Genomic DNA, 19,221 nt, shown 5'->3' with positions numbered 1-19,221 from the left:
CCATGTCTTCCATGGACCGGAAACAAGCATCCTGGGACCGGTTTCGGATTCATAATCCTCATCAGCCAGGCTATCTTGAATCCAGTGGCCAAGTGAGCAAGGGACTCACGTCTGAGCATACCCTCCCACACTTAGGGCAAACAAAGCGATACAAAAGGGGATGATGGATGGAGCGTTTGAGCAAATCAAACACTCACCCCCAGTCAACTGATCTGGGTTTAATCCATCACCATTCTTTAGCCCACTCAGCCACCCCATTTCAGACATGGCTATCTGCAAATCAGTCTGACCCTGTGCCTCATGGGAACAGTCCAGCCCAAACTGCCAAGCCATGTCTTCCATGGACCGGAAACAAGCATCCTGGGACCGGTTTCGGATTCATAATCCTCATCAGCCAGGCTATCTTGAATCCAGTGGCCAAATGAGCAAGGGACTCACGTCTGAGCATACCCAGCCACACTTTGGGCAAACAAAGAGATACAAAAGGGGATGATGGACGGAGCATTTGAGCAAATCAAACACTCACCCCCAGTCAACTGATCTGGGTTTAATCCATCACCATTCTTTAGCCCACTCAGCCACCCCATTTCAGACATGGCTATATGCAAATCAGCCTGACCCTGTGCCTCATGGGAACAGTCCAGCCCGAACTGCCAAGCCATGTCTTCCAATGACCGGAAACAAGCATCCTGGGACCGGTTTCGGATTCATAATCCTCATCAGCCAGGCTATCTTGAATCCAGTGGCCAAGTGAGCAAGGGACTCAAATCTGAGCATACCCTGCCACACTTAGGGCAAACAAAGCGATACAAAAGGGGATGATGGACGGAGCGTTTGAGCAAATCAAACACTCACCCCCAGTCAACTGATCTGGGTTTAATCCATCACCATTCTTTAGCCCACTCAGCCACCCCATTTCAGAAGACATGGAGAAATACCAAAACACTGGAAGCACGTTCTGCCTACAAAACAGCTACCACAGCACACCACCAACTCATCAAATCCACAAAGAAAAACTTCCCCCAAGACAGAATCCACTCCAAAGCCAATAACTCCAAGGAACTTTGCGCCATCATACAGGAATTTGCCAAACCATTGTAGAAAAGTCAGCCCACATCGCACCCGTTGCCCAGGCTGCTGGTGCAGGCCGACTCTTAGTTTCCATCTTGAACAATTACCAAATAAAGAGACGGGCGCTGAAGGCAGGAAAACAAGAACAGAGTTTATTACTCATGAGGAGAGCATGTCATTTGGGACACTCGCATAGTGTCTTCGGGAGGTGCTCTAACAAGTTTCTCTGAGGCTTCGCCTTTTATACACAGGTTTGTGGCACACAGGCATCCTTTATTACAATCAATACATTGTGAAGTATGAAGATATTCCAACACGTGGCTACAGTAGGGGCCCTTATCCTTCATGCAATAGGAGGGGGCTGTCACGCAGCTGGGTTTTCTGCTGATTCCATTGGAATGTGTGTGCCTGATCGAATCTCAGGGGGTGGGGTGGCCATGATCAATAGTGGCTTCTTTCAAGAAAGACGAGTGCATACAGTAGTGGGCAATAAACTGTATCCTCGGGCTAAGGGATGACCAGCGGTCCGTGCAGACAATTAGGTTCAGAGGAAGAGGTCATCAAAGGAGGGGTATTCATGGAGGGACAGGAGGTGTTGGTCAGGCGCGGGGTGCGATTCTCAGAGACAGAGTCATACGGGAGGGGAGGGCTCATGACTTGTGCATGTGAGAGCGGGGGCGGTCAGGGTGCATGGGGGAAGCTTGCAGGGTCAGGGAAGTGTGCCGATGATCGATCGTGAACTAGGAGACCATGATACCTAAAATGGCTGTCGTGTACGTGTGTGCATGGGTCTATGCTAGCGGGATGACACAGTCAGTGTTTTAGCGATATCCGTTCTGCTTACAACAAGGGGTACAGTGAACACAAAAAAACACCGCTTATGTACATACACATTGCTATTTTCAACAGTCGCCGCTTTTTTACATAAGCGAGTTCAACTTCTACATAGTCGATGCGATAGGCAGAATGCACTACATGTCAGTTTACATTTGTTGGGTTCTTCATACAAGCCTAGAGATCGGCATAATATTGAGTCGGAGTCAAGAAAAGAGGTTCCGAAACATTACAGAATCAAGTTCAGACTTTTTCTCCGATGACATTAATTAAGAGTAATCTGATACCTTCGGGTCTTATCAGTATTTTGGGAAGCTAGATACATGGGTGACCGACGAAACATTTTTATAAGCAATAAAATTGAGGGAGGAATGCAATTCGATGTAAACAACTAGTCAAGGGGTGGGTAGAAAGTTCAGGAAGGGGGGGGTCTTAGTGAAAATGTCTTTTTCAACGACGAGCCACCACTGGTAGACTCTGGTAGTCCGTTTTCTTTTCGTTGGCGCTTTTGAGCACCGGCGGTGGAGCTATAAGTCCAGCTCGGAATCATCCTTACGCGTTGCAGGGTGCGATCAGTCCTCTGCTGTTAGATCACAGTCCTGTTTCCTAACTCATTTTCTTAGGGCTGCCTCATGCTGGGCACCTGCGTGTCTTTCTTTTTCCGTGGCAACATCCCATTCCATAGTCAAAAGTTTATATGAAAGAGTTTGTTGAATAATCGAGGGAAGAGAGGGCGGAGTGGGGCCAGATCTTCGAACACACCAAGAGACCAAGGGAGCAAAGGACAACGAGCAGGCAAGCCCAACAGTCGGACTCAAAAGGGGACGGGGGACTTCAGGCACAAGTGGGTCAGCGAGTCGAGGGCTTCAAGGCAGCCCTTCATTCCTCCATCTGCTGAGTTTGAAAGTTATGCCTCGTCCCGCGTCTCGTTGCTCTGCGGCTCCACCTTTGGTCGTCACACGTGCTCCATGATCTGTGGCCAGGCTGTGCGTTACGTCCAGCTCCTCTCCTCCGGTGATTGTATCTTTGAATGGGTAGAAAACAAGTTTTAGAAAAACTGGCAGGAGAAGACATTTATACATCTCAATTCCATCCCCAATCCTATGTAGGTGGGGGATAGGTTCATCGGTCACAGTCAGAAGTCGTCATTTATGGAGTCTGTAGGAGTGCATTGCTATGGAATTCATAACCCTGTTCGGCGCTCATTTGTGACGTACGTGGAGAGAAATTGGACTTTTATACGCAGTGTATTATATCAAACTCAAAATCGAGGCCTTATGTAGAGACTCATCCTTCCCTTTAACCCAAGTATCGACCATCTTACATCTCCCTTCGGGGTCGGCTAACTCTTGTAAGTGGGGCGTTATCGTCATGAAGAAGGGGGAGGGGGTGGACGTAAAACATGCTCTTCTTGGGGAGTGAACGTTAATCAAGGTCATCAATTTCGCTTTCGAGGGTAGATGACATGAAGCTGGGGTTAATCAGGGGAAACGGGGACGTTTTGGGCAGGGAGCTGGGGTCGATCGGGAGAAGTGGGGTACTCTGGACATCCACCCTTTAGCGCAGAGGAGCGAAGTAATCTGTGCATTGGGAATTGCATTTTTAGCGAACTGAGAAACAGGAGGCCATTGACGTTATAGTCCCCCTATAAAGGCCAGATTAGGGGACGTTAGTCGTCTGACCCGTCCTTTCTTTCATGACCAACTCGGGTCCTATTGTTTTGCAGAAAGGAGAGGTAGTAATATGGCAAGTTATAGTCGTTTTAGTTCCTGTCAATTTTTCCAAACACCTTTGTGTTCGAGGAAACCCAATTAGGTGTTGTGCCGGGAGGGGCACAACGTTACCATACAAGGAAAGAGGGAACAGGGGGGGGGAGAAGAGAGAGAGAGAGAGAGAGAGAGAGAGAGAGATATAGATATATATACACACAATAATGGACCATTCAGTGCGCGCACAACATAGAACAACAGGGGTTAAGTAATACGGAAACACAAACGGAGGGATGACGTAGATCCATACATCACGTACACACAAACTCAGACGGGGAAGACAGTACATGTATTATACACAAAAATCCAAGACAAAACATAAAACAGTTATTGGCCAAAATTATCCCTTTCTGTATGCTGTGCATTCTTAGCATCCTAAGCTCTTTTTACCTTTTTCTTCTCTTTTAACCGTCGGCTGCCCTTACTGGTGGCTTTGATTGTACACACTTACGCCTTTGGCAATTGATCATGAACTAACCTGGTCGGGCTAATGCTCACGGTGTTTTATTCGAGTTATTTTTAGCAAATGCGTTTCCAGGCTGAGACAACGGTTGGTGTCAGTTGGAGAACAATGGGGCAGCTTGGAGTTACATGTCTAGGAGGGTGCGAAGAAGGATGCAGTAGATTTTAAATGTACCTCACCCCAAAATATTCCTTAACTTTCCCTATTTAATTAATTGTGGGGTGCTTATTCATTAGCGCACGTCAGTTTAGTTGTACTATTCGGGGTGCCAAGCGAAGTTACATTTTGTGGTTTCCCCTTCAGGCTGCCCTCCCAGGCGCTAAGTTCAGAGAGAGAAAATAGTCATGGTTTGCTTGTTGCGGTTAGGTACCATAATCAAACCCTTTTTTCCGTCTCTTTGTCCGTTAGATCACCGTTTTCATACATTGATCGATATTCCGATGTGACCTGCAGAGAGAGGGAAAAAGAAGGGGGCAGGGGCTACATTGATAGACACATTAGCGTGCATAAACCCAGAAAGGCTTTTACTTACTGCATACTCGGCCTATCTCCACGGGATGCAGTCCCTGCCAACTGGGCGTTTTAAGCCCCGGCGGACCGTTAGTGTGACTCTTTTTATACAGGTAGCTCATAAAGTATAGGCTAAACACCAGGATTTTTAGCTGTTGCTTTTTGGCTGCACAAAAAGGAAAAACGCACACAACGAAAACTTGGACCCTTCATTTTTGCAATATTTCTACGTACTATACTTTTTAATCCTTTAAACAGTGGTCATTTATTCGAAAATTACCAATTCACACGTGACAACTACGCTTGCTTTTTCCAAAAATCTTTAATAAGAATGTCGGTGCATAAATATGGGCCTACAACCCCGTGGGCCGGCCACGGAGCAGGCTGGAACTGTAGATGTGGGGATACTTTATTAGTAAAAACTTTAGTGGAGTCGGTGGTCATTTATTTCATAATCTAAAAGTGCGACAAGTGCAACAAAATCATGTCGAGACTTCAGTGTGAGCGAGTGTCATGAGTGTTGGGCTTCCAACTTTCAATAATCATGATGCGCCAAACTTAACAACAATTCATTGTCCGAATGTTCAATTAATACCCATCTGATGTCAATTTACCGTCTGAACACATAATCAGTACCCACCCAATATCAATTCATTGTCCGAACATATAGCCAGTACCCATCCCATATCAATTCATTTCCCGAACTGACAGTACACATCCTGAATCAATTAATTGTCCGAACATATAATTAGTACACATCCTATATCAATTCATGTGGTTAAAAAAAAACCTTCATACATATCTCATGACACCAGGGCTGAACAATCGGGGTACAACAAGGAGTTGAAAGTTTCATTTGCATCGGCGCCATTTTGGGTGCGGTCAGGCAGAACCAGGCATAGTCTAAATTTCTACTAACTCGTGGTTGGCCCAGAGCTTCTTTTGGCAGTCCAAAAGTTCCGTTTAAAGGGCAAAAGAAAGGATCGGTGGTCTGAACCATCAATCAAAAGGGGAGGGAGGCAACAATGTTCCTACCGGGTCATACTGTGCTTTCACCGGAACTGATCCGAACTGTAGTCTGCAGGATTCTAGTCATTCAAACTGAGGCTGGCGACAGCATGGAAGCGCCGACGTCCTGCGGCTACATTTCCATTGTTCCGTGGGCAATCATGGCAGTCATTCCCCATCGGGGGTATCTGCGGGGGTCGGGGACTCCCGCGGCTCCTCTAGAATCTTCAAGGTCGTGGAGAACTATGATGGTGGAGTCAACAAGTGACCGGGCCATTCCTTCATGCTGGGCCCGCTCTTGCCAGGTCGATCGCCATTTTGAGAGTTCGGCAGCTACCGGCGATCGCGGGGTCAAATGAGCGGACGGGCTCCACCCTGCCGGGCGAGGCGTTGCAGCATCGCCACAGTGGAAGAACCCTTTTCCGGGCGCCTGGAGCGCTGAGGGTGCAGCTGGGAAGCCTCCACCTGGGGAGGCGGGAGAGACTTGTTCGCACCGTCTCTCCCTCCCAGTGCACCCCACGGCGTCTCGCTTGACATTTGTTATGGCCAAACCAGGCGATGAGGACGAGGGGGGGGGTCGGAGGCATGTGCAAGACATCCCCCCCCCCCCAGGGTTGTCGCAGCCATTATTGAAGAAAGAAGTGGCGCCTGGCATGTTTTCGGGCCGGGCCTCCGGTTGATGGCGGCCGGACGCTCTTCGCCCTGGCCCCAGGAACGGGTCCCTTAGTCCATCCTTGGGACAGACTTTGGCGCTTGGCGCCTCTCCTGGGCCTTTCGTGTAGTGGCCTCTCCACTCCCAGGCCCTCCATGGATGCTGGTCCAGACTGGGAGAGAGAGAGGAGGGTCGAGGACATAGACATTCCCCCCCCTGCAACTCTCCAGGGTTGTCGTAGCAGTCCCCTTGGCCGGGTCCCTTCGGCCTCGGCCTCTCCTCCGGCTACACCCTATGTGATGATCTCCGGCCGACGGTCGGCAGCAGGACCCGCCCTATATGTGTTGCTTCCGGCTGGGCGTAGCCGCAACCCTGTTGCACTTTGGAAGTTTCCGGAATGGGGCGGATGTCTGTTGCTTTGTATCTTTCTCAGGTTGCCGTTATTGGGCGTGGCAGGTGGTGGGACAGACATGTTTGGGGCAGTGAGGGGCGATGAAACCTCGTTGACTTGTGGCCGTTGTGATGCCACGCTTGGTTTCTCTTACTGTTCTCAGGTTTCTTATTACGGGCTTATTTCTAACGTTTCTTGTTTCTAGGACAATAATAGATTTTATCATTAAGTATTGTTATCGTTTTCTTGTTCGTTATTTAATAAAAGTTCATCAGTGGCCTACTGATTTCGTTCTCCTATTCCTTTCTTTCCAGGTTGTTTCATGCTAAAGTTTCTGTTAACAGGATACAGTGATCACTTCGTTATTATTGTATATGTCCTTTTCACTAGGGGTGCTCTCTGGTCGGGCCAGATGACCTACCTCTAGTAAATGGTCCGGGTGAAACTGGCGTATCAATCAGTGGGGAGTAGATAGGCATGACAGATTACAACGGGGGACAAAGGTCCGCATTACCTACCCTTTCACTACTTGCAAAGATTTTCCTACGTTTATTTGCAAACAGGGAATACCTCCAAAAAGAACCAATTTCCAAACAGTCAAATGTTCGGACAAACAATCAATCAATGAGGAACGAAATAGGTACGACGTGTTAAAGGTTTGCGTTACCTACCCTTCACTATCTGCAAAGGGAGAGAGAATATTCCTATTCTTCCCCGTTTGCAGGCAGAGAAGATCCTTAAGAGAACCAACTTCGAACAATTCAATGCTCGATTCAAACAATCAATCAATGGGGAGAAAAATAGGTATGACGGATTACAATGGGGACAAAAGTCTGCATTACCTATCCTTCACTATCTGCAAAGACTAAACAGAGTATGGCGACTCTGTGCTTGTTTGCAAATAGAGAATGTCTCAGAGACAATCAATAAGTAATACTAGTATTTTCAAACAATCAATCAATCAATTTCGCAATTTGTCGTGTGTCACGACCTTACCCGGACCGGACCATGTGGACAGTTCTTCGCCTTCCTTTTTCCAGTGCCCGATCGTTCTCTTTCTCCATGTTTTTACCGCAGCATTCCTGTGGGATTCCAGTCAGGACAACAGGTCATTTGAGAGAGGTCCGTTCGGAATCGGTGAAGTTCATTCAATCGGCAGCCGGACGAGGGCCCTCTCAAGGCAGGTATACTCCAATCATTTAGATGTTCACCTCATCGTCTGGACCTCTCTTACCGGACCCTATGTCGCTGATGGACCCCGCGTTGGGGCGCCAATTGTAGAAAAGTCAGCCCACATCGCACCCGATGCCCAGGCTGCTGGTGCAGGCCGACTCTTAGTTTCCATCTTGAACAATTACCAAATAAAGAGACGGGCGCTGAAGGCAGGAAAACAAGAACAGAGTTTATTACTCATGAGGAGAGCATGTCATTTGGGACACTCGCATAGTGTCTTCGGGAGGTGCTCTAACAAGTTTCTCTGAGGCTTCGCCTTTTATACACAGGTTTGTGGCACACAGGCATCCTTTATTACAATCAATACATTGTGAAGTATGAAGATATTCCAACACGTGGCTACAGTAGGGGCCCTTATCCTTCATGCAATAGGAGGGGGCTGTCACGCAGCTGGGTGTTCTGCTGATTCCATTGGAATGTGTGTGCCTGATCGAATCTCGGGGGGTGGGGTGGCCATGATCAATAGTGGCTTCTTTCAAGAAAGACGAGTGCATACAGTAGTGGGCAATAAACTGTATCCTCGGGCTAAGGGATGACCAGCGGTCCGTGCAGACAATTAGGTTCAGAGGAAGAGGTCATCAAAGGAGGGGTATTCATGGAGGGACAGGAGGTGTTGGTCAGGCGCGGGGTGCGATTCTCAGAGACAGAGTCATACGGGAGGGGAGGGCTCATGACTTGTGCATGTGAGAGCGGGGGCGGTCAGGGTGCATGGGGGAAGCTTGCAGGGTCAGGGAAGTGTGCCGATGATCGATCGTGAACTAGGAGACCATGATACCTAAAATGGCTGTTGTGTACGTGTGTGCATGGGTCTATGCTAGCGGGATGACACAGTCAGTGTTTTAGCGATATCCGTTCTGCTTACAACAAGGGGTACAGTGAACACAAATGAACGCCGCTTATGTACATACACATTGCTATTTTCAACACCAACATCAAAACACCTGACGTCCCTCCCTCCCAAAACCTCTGGGACAGACTCTTTCACCACAAGATCAAGATGCTCTGCGACAACTTTGAGGACCTCTGCACTGTCACAACCTCCACCTCCAGCCACATATCATCAACAGGGCCACCACAGCCATCACACCTAAGCTAAGTCAAACCATCAACTGATCCCTCGAGACCGCCATATTCACGACACTGGAAGCGTGCCGAAGTCAACCCCCTCCTAGAGAAGCCCTCCGCAGCTCTGGCGGTCTTCAAGAACTTCAGGCCCATCTCACTGATCCCTTTCGCAACCAAGGTCATCGAAAAGGCCATCAGCACCCAGCTAGCACACTTCATCTGAACCAACAACATCCTGGACACCTCTCAATCTGGATTCCGCAGCAACCACAGCACGAAGACCACCCTCTTTGCTGCCACAGACATCATCTGCGCCCTCCGCGACCAAGGCCTCCTGGACCTATCAGCAGCCTTCAACACCGTCTCCCACTGCACACTAGCCACCAGCCTCCACAATGCCAGCATCCAAGGAAAGGCCTTTGACTTGTAACCATCATTCAACACAGGCAGAAGACAGAGAATAAGACTCCTGCCCTTCCTCTCAGAACCGACAGAGATCAGATGCGGAGTACCCCAAGGACCCTCCCTCAGCCTCTTCAACATCTACATGCCCCCCCCTCACAACCATCATCACAAATGACAGGCTCAACATCGTCTCCTATGCCGAAGACACCCAGCTCATTCTCTCCCTCACCAAGGAACTCAACATCACCAGGCACGACTTCCAAGAAGGGTTGAAAGTCATCGCAACCTGGATGAGGAACAGCTGCCTGAAACTCAACTCAGAGAAAACAAAAGTCCTCATCCTCGGCTCCACCCCATACACAAGGAACAAAACCTGTTGCCAACCTTCCCTCAGAAACCCACCCACCCTAATAGACCATGCACATAGCCTCGGCATCATGCTAGACTGATCACTCACCATGAATCGCCACATCAATGCCGTCTCCTCCACATGCTTTAACACCCTCCACATACTATGCAAGACATTCAAATGCATCCTCCCCTGACTCCAGTAAAACAGTCACTCACACAATCATCACCAGCATTCTGGACTACGGCAACGTAACTCTCTTTTGGGGTTTTGCAGCCATATTGCAATGTAGCAATCTATATTTATTGCCGGTGCAGTCAGATACTGGTGAAGTAGCATGGCTTTCTGTTCATTTTATTTATATTTTACTGTTCTTTTTCCTGGGAAGGTATTTTATTTTAAAAGTAAAAGTGACAATATAAAACATCTCTCTGCCTCCATTTACCCTTAAGACTCTAGGTGATCCACTTATACCATGGAAAAAATGGAAACATGTATTTGCACATTATGCTTGTGTTTGTGGGACCTCTCCTAGTATAGAACAGAAAACATTTATTTTATTAAATTGTTTGGGTCCAGAGGGTAAAGAGATTTTTGAACATTTGCCTCACTTATCTGCTGAGGTAGCGCATTGCAGACAGGAGCGTGACGGCGCTTGCTGTTCTGCTTTTTTAACTGCTTATTTTGTGTTTTTTGCTTGCTTTTAGGTCGCTTAGACCCTCGCTCTTCCTACCCCTTACCTGCACCTTAAATTGTGTCCCACACCGCCGCTTGGCGGGCTGGTTCCCGGGGTGGCGGACATCTTGCTTTGGGGTGAGTGGGCAGTCACATCGGACAGCGCATCACTGCGCATGCGCCAGCCGGGGATCGCGTATTTAAAGCTCCTCCCCTAGCGCAGCGGGATCGTGCAGCGGGCGTGTCCTCGCGTGGCCGGAGTCGTGCCAGAGTCCTGCCCGTCTGCGCCCGTCCGCGCCAAGGACGCGCTGGACGTGGCGGGCTCTGGCTCGCCTACGTCCCCCACCACCGCCATGATCACATACTCGAGGGAGCGGTTATATTCCATCCGCAAGGTGAGTTGTCACTGCACTCTACAGCCCGTTTCACCCCTATGTGGTCCTTACCGTTGCCCATGCAATGGTTTGGTGCTCGGTCCCCCGCTGCCTCTCTCTCGGCGTAGTCCTTCCACCGCTCTGCGCAGTAGAGGCTTGCCATCATCATTGCGGATTTTGCATCTCAATGTCAGGTCGCTCTTGAAACATCAGCAGAATGTGTATGATCTGATTGAGAATGAAGCCCCGGATATTTTCGCCTTAACCGAAACATGGCTTCAGGCAGCCGACACTGCCATCCCCAATCTTGTATGCCCTCCTGGCTATTCGATGTATGTTGCGAATAGGCCATCCAGAGGGGGGGGTATAGCCTTGATAGTGAGATCCAGCTTTGCCTGTGTATGGACCGTCCTTAAGACCGCGGGCTGTGAAAGCGCCTCTTTTAAAGTCTGTCAGCCCAGAATTTACACTCTCTGGGATGGTGGTGTATCGTCCGCCGGGCAGTGACGTGGCGTTCAGGAATGCTTTCCTGGACACCGTTGCCACTTTGGTCACTGACTGCGCCAATTTTTCCATTCTGGGCGATTTAAATCTGCATTTTGACGACCCATCCTGTCTGACAGCTTGTAGTATTCTTACGGACTTAGAGGCCTTTCAATTATCTCAGTTGGTCTCCCAGCCTACTCATTCCGGGGGACATATTCTCGACCCTGTCTTTACTAATCTGACAGAGGCCAAAGTCACGTCGATTGCTCCTGTAGAGTGGTCTGACCATTCTTTGGTATCTATTTACTGTCCTATGTCAGCCACGACCTCTACTGCTCCAGCCAAACGGGTACCCAGGAGACCCTGGGGCAAACTTAAGCTGGAAGACTTTCACCATCTTTTGTCTTTGGCACCTTTGGGCCCTTTAAACAATGTAGAAGAAGGGTACGATCTCTTCTGTTCCTGGCTCACTAGGGCTCTGGACACCTTAATACCAGTTGTAACGATGAAGATCAATCCTCGTGTGTCGAGCCCCTGGTATAATGACGCTTTGCGCGCCCTGAAGGGAGCCTGTAGACGGGCGGAGAGGGCTTGGCGGAAGACTTATGGGGCTGAGCTAAAAGCTGCATATGCCACGTCCGTCAAGCTCTACCACCGGGCTATTTGTCGCACTCGAGCGGCTTTCTACGCTGAGGAATTCCAGAACAGCATTAACCCGTCGAAGGCCATCTTTAGGGCGGTTAAAGACCTTATGTCTAAGCGGTCAACTGTTACGGCTGAGAGCTCTGTCATACACTGTGAAGCCCTCGCTTCCTATTTCGTGGGAAAAGTCCAGGCTATATATCGGACATTCCCGAGTACGGGTAGTGTGCTGGGTAGCCTTAAGGAGACACTACCCCAGACTACCCTGCTTTCATTCCCCCCCCTCACTCAGGCAGGGTTCGACAAACTTGCTGTGCAAGTTAAAACCGGGTCCCCATCTGATCCTGTGAGGCCGGCTCTCTTCCGCGACCAGACTTTTTTGGGACGTACGGCTATACGGTCCCTGGTCAATCTCTCCCTTGAGACGGGGGTAGTCCCCACTAGCTGGAAGCAGGCGGTGGTGTCTCCGATTATTAAAAAATCTACTCTTGACCCGTCTAAACCGGAAAACTACCGTCCCATTTCGCTGCTACCCTGGCCAGCCAAGTTGACAGAGGCCCATGTCAACCTGGCCCTGTCTGATCATCTAGCCCGATCCAACGCCCTCGACCCCACACAGAATGGCTTCCGTGCTGGTCACAGCACGGAGACTGCCTTACTGGTGATGGTGGAACATCTCCGTGCGAGGTTGGATGCTGGTCAGACGGCGGCGCTGATTTTGTTAGATCTCAGCGCCGCCTTCGATACTGTATCACACAGCATCCTCCTCCAGCGGCTCGAGGAGATTGGTATCGGTGGCCAGGCGCTGCAATGGTTCCGCTCCTTCCTAGACAACCGCTCCTTCTGTGTTGCCACCCCTCCCTTCAAGTCCAGGTTCCAGCCGCTGGCCTCGGGGGTCCTGCAGGGTTCCTAGCTGAGTCCCACGTTGTTCAACCTTTACGTGAGACCGCTGGCTGATGTCGCAAGGCAGTGGGGCCTAACTTTGGTCTCATATGCCGACGACACACAGCTGGCGGTTACCCTCAGCGGGGATGCGGAACAGGATGCCCCCAGGTTCCAGTCTGGAGGTCCAGTCTGAAGGTTATGGTTGTCGGGAAGGGAGTGGAGCTTTGGGGCGATCAGTGGTGGCCTTCGGAGCTGGGCCCCACTCCGACCCCGGTGTCGGAGGTGAAGAATCTAGGGGTCTGGTTAGACGCCGGTCTCACATTCATAGGGCACACCAAAAAAATCGCAGCCTGCTGCTTTGGACTCCTAAGAGGCTTAAGGCCAGTGCTTAGGTTCTTCGATGCCCCTACCAGACAGCTTGTAGTCCAGGCAACTATCATCGCTCGTCTGGACTACGTTAGCTCCCTGCTGGTTGGGGCTAACCAGGCTGAGCTAACCCGCCTGCAGCGGGTGCAAAACGCTGCGGCGAGAGCCATTGTCGGCCTACCTAGGTTCTGCCCGGTGACCAATGTCCTCCGCTCCCTGCACTGGCTCCCGGTCAGGAAGCGTATTCTGTTCAAGGTCCTGTGTTTGACCTTTAAAATTCTAAGAGGCATAGGTCCTGAGATTCTGGCCAACTCTATTTCCTTCTATGTCCCCACCCGCAACCTCCGGTCTCAAGGCCAGGCCCTTGCTGTTGTTCCTAGGTTTAGGCTCAGCAGGATGGGGGGTCGCTCTTTCAGGGTGAAAGCAGCGTCAGTCTGGAATACCCTTCCAGTCGAAATCCGGCTGCTCGAGGACCTGTTGTCCTTCCGTAGAGCCATCAAGACTTTCTTGTTTTAGCCTCTTCTCCGTAGTACTGTTTCCCTGTTATGTTATGTTGCTCCGTTGTCTCTGCGCCGGGATGCTCCTTCGCTGGGGTCGCTGTGCGCATAATAAATTGTTATAACATAACATAACATAACATAACATGATATGCATGATTTTGCCATTTGTCTTTAGAAACTGGATATGCATTTCTTTCGAAAAGTTTCAATGGTAATAAAAAGACACCACTTTGGCAGGCATATGCAAAGAGCAAGGGAAAGTGTGGAAGAATATATAACAATTCTAATAAAGTTAGCATCTACCTGCAAATTTGGGTTGAATTGTGAAGAAATGCTACGGTTCAATTCATGTTGGTCTGCAACATTGACAAAGCTCAGAAGTCATGCTGGCAAAAGGATAACCCGACTCTTTCAGAAGTTCCCACAATTGCAAAAACATGTAGACACAGTAAAGCGTGTGTTGAAGAGTTCAAGAAAGGGGAGGTGTATAATTGAAAAGAAGGAAAAGTAGAGGGTGTTCAAACCTTTAAGAAGGAGAAAGTTAAGGAGACACAGGCACAACAGGACAAAAGCAAGAGTGGTGAAAGCGGCAGGAGGGATTACATGTCAAAGAAATTTCAAGGGACAAGTTACAGGTGTGGTGAATATGGACATGTGGCAAGCCATACAGAATTTATTGGGTGGAAGATCACATACAAAAAGTGCAAAAAGAAAGCACATGTGTCAAAGTGCTGTAGGAGTGTAAGTATGATGAAGAAGGTTCAGAAAGTTACATACGGGGAGGAAAGTGATGATCAAGAAATTGTCTTGCAGATTTTGGAAAGGGGTGAAAGTGGACCGTTTGAAATTGTTCTGCTACAGAATGCTCCTGCGTGCATGTTGTTTGATGCTGGAGCAGAGATCAACCATGTTGCGCGTGAGTTGTATGCAGAACAGTTGAAAACCAGAGTTGTACTGCATAAACCTGATATCAGAGCCAAAAGTTATGGTGGAGAACCAATTAAATTGTCAGGTTACGTTGTAGGGAACTTCAATTTTGAACATAGGGTTATGACTGGAAAGATCTATGTCTCGGGAAGGGTTGGTTCATTAATAGGCTGAATGCATCAAAGGGATCTCAAGGTATGGTTAGACCCCAATGAGGTTCCGGCTGTTATACTTAACCAGATCAAAGATGAGCAGTCCATTCACCTCCATGATGGAGCGAGCATTGAATTGCTTAGTCAGGTGCAGAAGGAGAGACCTAGTTTCGCAAACAAATTCCTGGAGATGTTAAAGAGCACTTAGGTTGCCTAAAGGGGTATGTCCACAGAATAAAGATAAAAGAAATCCTGTGATTCCAGTGGTCGGCAAAGTCTAGGTAGTTCCCATTAAAGAGAAAGAGAAAATTTAACTAGAAAAGCTCAAAGAAAGTGGGATTACTGAGGAAGTCTAGGCTATGCATTGACCTAAGAAGGCTGAACATGTGTGTCATAGTTTATCTTTTCCCATTACCAACAATTTCAGTGATGCTAAAGTTGCTGGAGGGGGCACAGTATTTCTCTTCTATATACCTTGCCTCCACTCACAGGACCGAACTGTGTTTATTACGCTGTACAGGACATTTAGATTTCTGAGGATGCCATTCAGATTGATTTCCGTGGCGCCAGTCTTTAAAAGGGGGTGAAAGGCATTCTTAAAAAAGGTGATGGGGTAAAAACCAACTACCAAGATGACATTTGATGACACCTAAAGCAAAAAATTGCGAATTCAGTCTCACTGAGATTGAGTATTTAGGACACAGGTTTACACCTGCAGGTATTGAGCCTAAAACAGAGTTGCTGGACATGATAAGTAACATGTCTACTCATGTGAGCAAAGAAGAAGTGATCAAGTTTTTGTGCATGACCAAATATAATGGCAAATGTTTACCCACTTTTGTGGAAAGGACACACCATTTGAGACTATGACTAGAAAAAGGTGTTGGGTTTTTTGGAATGTGGAGGGCGAAAGAGAATTTGTGATGTTGAAGGCCTATTTATCTAAAGCAACTTCTTTAAGAAGTTATGAGCCAGGCCAGGAGACCATTATTATGACAAATGCAAGCTCTACTGACTTAGGAACTGTGTTAATGCAGAGACTCAAGGGTGTAAAAAGAATAATTTTGTTTATATCTAGGAGTTTAAGAGATGCAGAAATCAACTACTCCATGGTAGAGAAAGGTTTCTTAACCTTCTTCTGGGGTAGATGCAAACTACGGAAATTTGGTTGAGGTTGTGAGGTTCTAATTGACCCTGATCACAAGCATCTAAAGTAACTTTTTGGTAAAAAGGGTTTGGACAACATAGCTTCCAGAATACAGAAGTGGGTCGTTGCCCTCCAGGAGTTCAGTTTTCAGATGGATAATATGCCAGTGGCAAGGAGCAATCTAGCAGATTGATGTTTACGCTTGGACAACAAAGACACCACAGGACAGAGTGAGAATGAGGAGGCGTCTAGTTATTTGGACAATTATGTGGTGTGCCTCATCAGAGACAGTGTTATCAAAGAGGATGAGTGGTTTAAAGAACTGGAAGGAGATGAAATCCTACAAACAATAAATCTGGGACTCAGAGGAGCTTCGAGAGAGAATTCAAATGTTGAGGAACCTTTAAAGGGTTTTTCTAGATTAGAAAGTTAACTTGCATGTCACAATGGTTGTTGATGCAAGGGACTAGACTGATTCCTCCCGCCAGCCTAAGAGAGCAGTTTAAAATGTTTGCACATGGTGGACATACCGGCATATCAAAAAAGAAGGAAATACTAAGGCAAATGTATTGTTGGCCGGCATGGACATTTTGGTTGAGAGAACATTGTGTGGAATGTGGGAAAAGTGACAAAGTGCTAAAGCCCAGGGTGCAAACTACGACTATAGGGCAGCTTCCCAAGGAGGCTTGGGAAGATGTGTCTATAGACAATCTGGTTTTCCATCATACATTCAAGTGTTAACAAATATGCTATTGTTTTGGTGGATGCATTTATATATGGCCTGAAATTGAAATGACTATTTCTATTGAAACAAGATATATTACAACATTTCTGAATCACATCTTTGAAAAGGAGGGTTCCCATTCACACTCTAGTCTGACAACGGGGTTCAGTTAACTCTAGACAGATGGGGAAGTTTTTGGGTGATATGGGTATTAGGCGAAGGAGAACTGCTCATTATCACCAGAAACCAGCGGTATGGTGGAAAGGATCAATTTTGTTCTGAAGGAGACCATTCATAGAGAATTAGCAAACCAAAAGTGTTGGAGAACTGAGGTTTAGAACAAAGTCAAGAACTATAGGTTTACTCCCCAATATAATGACTGGTAAACACCTGTTCAAACTTTGCCGCAAAAGGAAGGCTTGCACCTTGGTATGTCCCTTTAGGATGCTAAACAAATCGCAAGGTTTGATGTGTGAGAGAGATGACAAGAATAAGAATGAAAAAGAACTTAAAAACTGGGTGAGATTAAGAGGAGATTTGATGTGCTGAAAGCGACTAAGGGGACCATAGTGGAAATGGGGGATCTGGTGAAGGTAAAAAATCTCCGTAAAGGCCTCTCTTCAGAAGGTTCCACATATGTACCCCCTATGAGAGTGATCAAGGTTTTTAAGAATGCCGTCAGAACACAAGACCACAGGGTATGGAATCATAGCAGAGTTCCCAAACTAACTGAAGGTTTGAGAATTGATGATGAGGGTGACTACAACAAAGATGATTGTGGCCATGGTAAGACAAAATGAGGGTTACAATAGAGATGGTGGTCACATTAAAGAGTATGGGAGGAGAAGCACCCCACAACAGAGCAAGCCAAAATATTTATGTTATTATATTTAATGTGATTACCAATTACCTGAGAAAAATATTTATGCTAGTATTCTCTATCTGCAAGTGATAATGTGATTATCAATTACCTATTGATGAGTGCATATTATTTAGCATAATATTTAAGTCAACCTTAGGTCCTTTGTTTACTGTTGCAGTAATAGTCTTAGTTATAGTTTGTAATTGCTCTGGTTTTACTGTGTTACCTTTTTGTATTTCCCCGAAGAGGATATGTGGTATCTACCTTGCTCACGCCATTGTAAGAATTCCTCAATGGCAGTTCAGTGTTCCAGACCGGGGGAATGCTGCTGGTTAAGAATTCCAGAAGGAATGCTATGTTTTGAATAGTGAGGAGTGGGAGAGCTGGAAGCTGTAGGAAAAAGGCTGAGGTGTACAATCAATCTCGATACAGAAGCATTTATTTTTATCATTCAACTGCATGCTGCACATCTTTACACCATTATTTGGGGAGCGGTGATGATGGAAGAAGGGAAATGGAATGCCTGAGAGAATATCGACAGACAGAAAATCGACCTACAAAAATATCGACACAAAAATATCGAAGTCAAAAATATCAAACTCCAATCTACATAAATGTGAGTACAAAAATATCGAGAAAAAAAACATTGTTGTCAAAAATATCGATGTTAAAAATATTGTTTTTTAAAATGTTTTAATAATAATGTAAAATTAAGTAAATAATACATATAATTAAAAGAAATATAGTTACTAATATTAAAACATATTTAAAAATAATAACTAATACATATAATGTTAAAATAAATTAAACATAATCATATACATTAATATATACACTTACTCAACATAGTGCACCAGTAGGGAAAGCGTTGGATAGCATAGGGGGTAAAAATAACAATTCCCACTCCAGTGAGTGCAAAAGGAAGGGAAAGCGGTGGCTAGCTTAGGGGTAAAAATTACTATTTCCACTCCAGAGAGTGCAACAGTAGGGATAGCTCTGGATAGCTTAGGGGTAAAAATTACTATTCCCACTCCAGTGAGTGCAATAGTAGGGAAAGCATTGGGTAGAGTAGGGGTAAAAATTAATATTCCCACTCCAAAGAGTGCAACCCGGGGCGAGGCATGCTGCCCGGCTGTGCCCGTATTCTCGTTCTGACCTTCTGTCTTACAACAAAGACCACGGTTACCTATCAAGAGACACACATAACAGAGCTAAGAATTTAGGGATCTTGAGGGGCTACACGTCCTCTGGTGAAATGCCTTTTACACCATGCACTGACCGCTTCAGTTCGGTTAAGTCTGTTCCCCATCCTTACCCCCTGACTTTCTTTTATTTAAATACTCGTTCTCTTGTTAAACATCAGCAGGATATTTTCCTATTTTTGATCACTGAACATCCTGACGTCCTTCTACTGAGACCTGGCTGACCCCAGACTCCGGGCCCGATATAATAGCTGCACTTCCCCCAAACTATTACATCATCCATGCGGATCGTGCCCCAGGCAGGTCTGGCGGGGGTGTTGCAGCAATTATCCACTCCTCCTTAAAAGCTACCACTCTTACCTGCATCAACTTGCCAGACACTGACAACTTAGTCCTAAAGTTCGAAACCCCTAACACTACCATGTTGTGTGTTCCTTTGTATAGACCCCCTAACTCTATGCCATCCTTTCCCTTTATGTTCAGTGAGCAAATTACCAACCTAGCCATGGAACATTACTAAGATCCTCTT

Source organism: Lissotriton helveticus, chromosome 4_1, assembly GCF_964261635.1.
Source record: "Lissotriton helveticus chromosome 4_1, aLisHel1.1, whole genome shotgun sequence".
Lineage (NCBI taxonomy): Eukaryota > Metazoa > Chordata > Amphibia > Caudata > Salamandridae > Lissotriton > Lissotriton helveticus.
The sequence above is the reverse complement of the archived record's forward strand: the minus strand, read 5'-3'. Positions refer to the sequence as shown.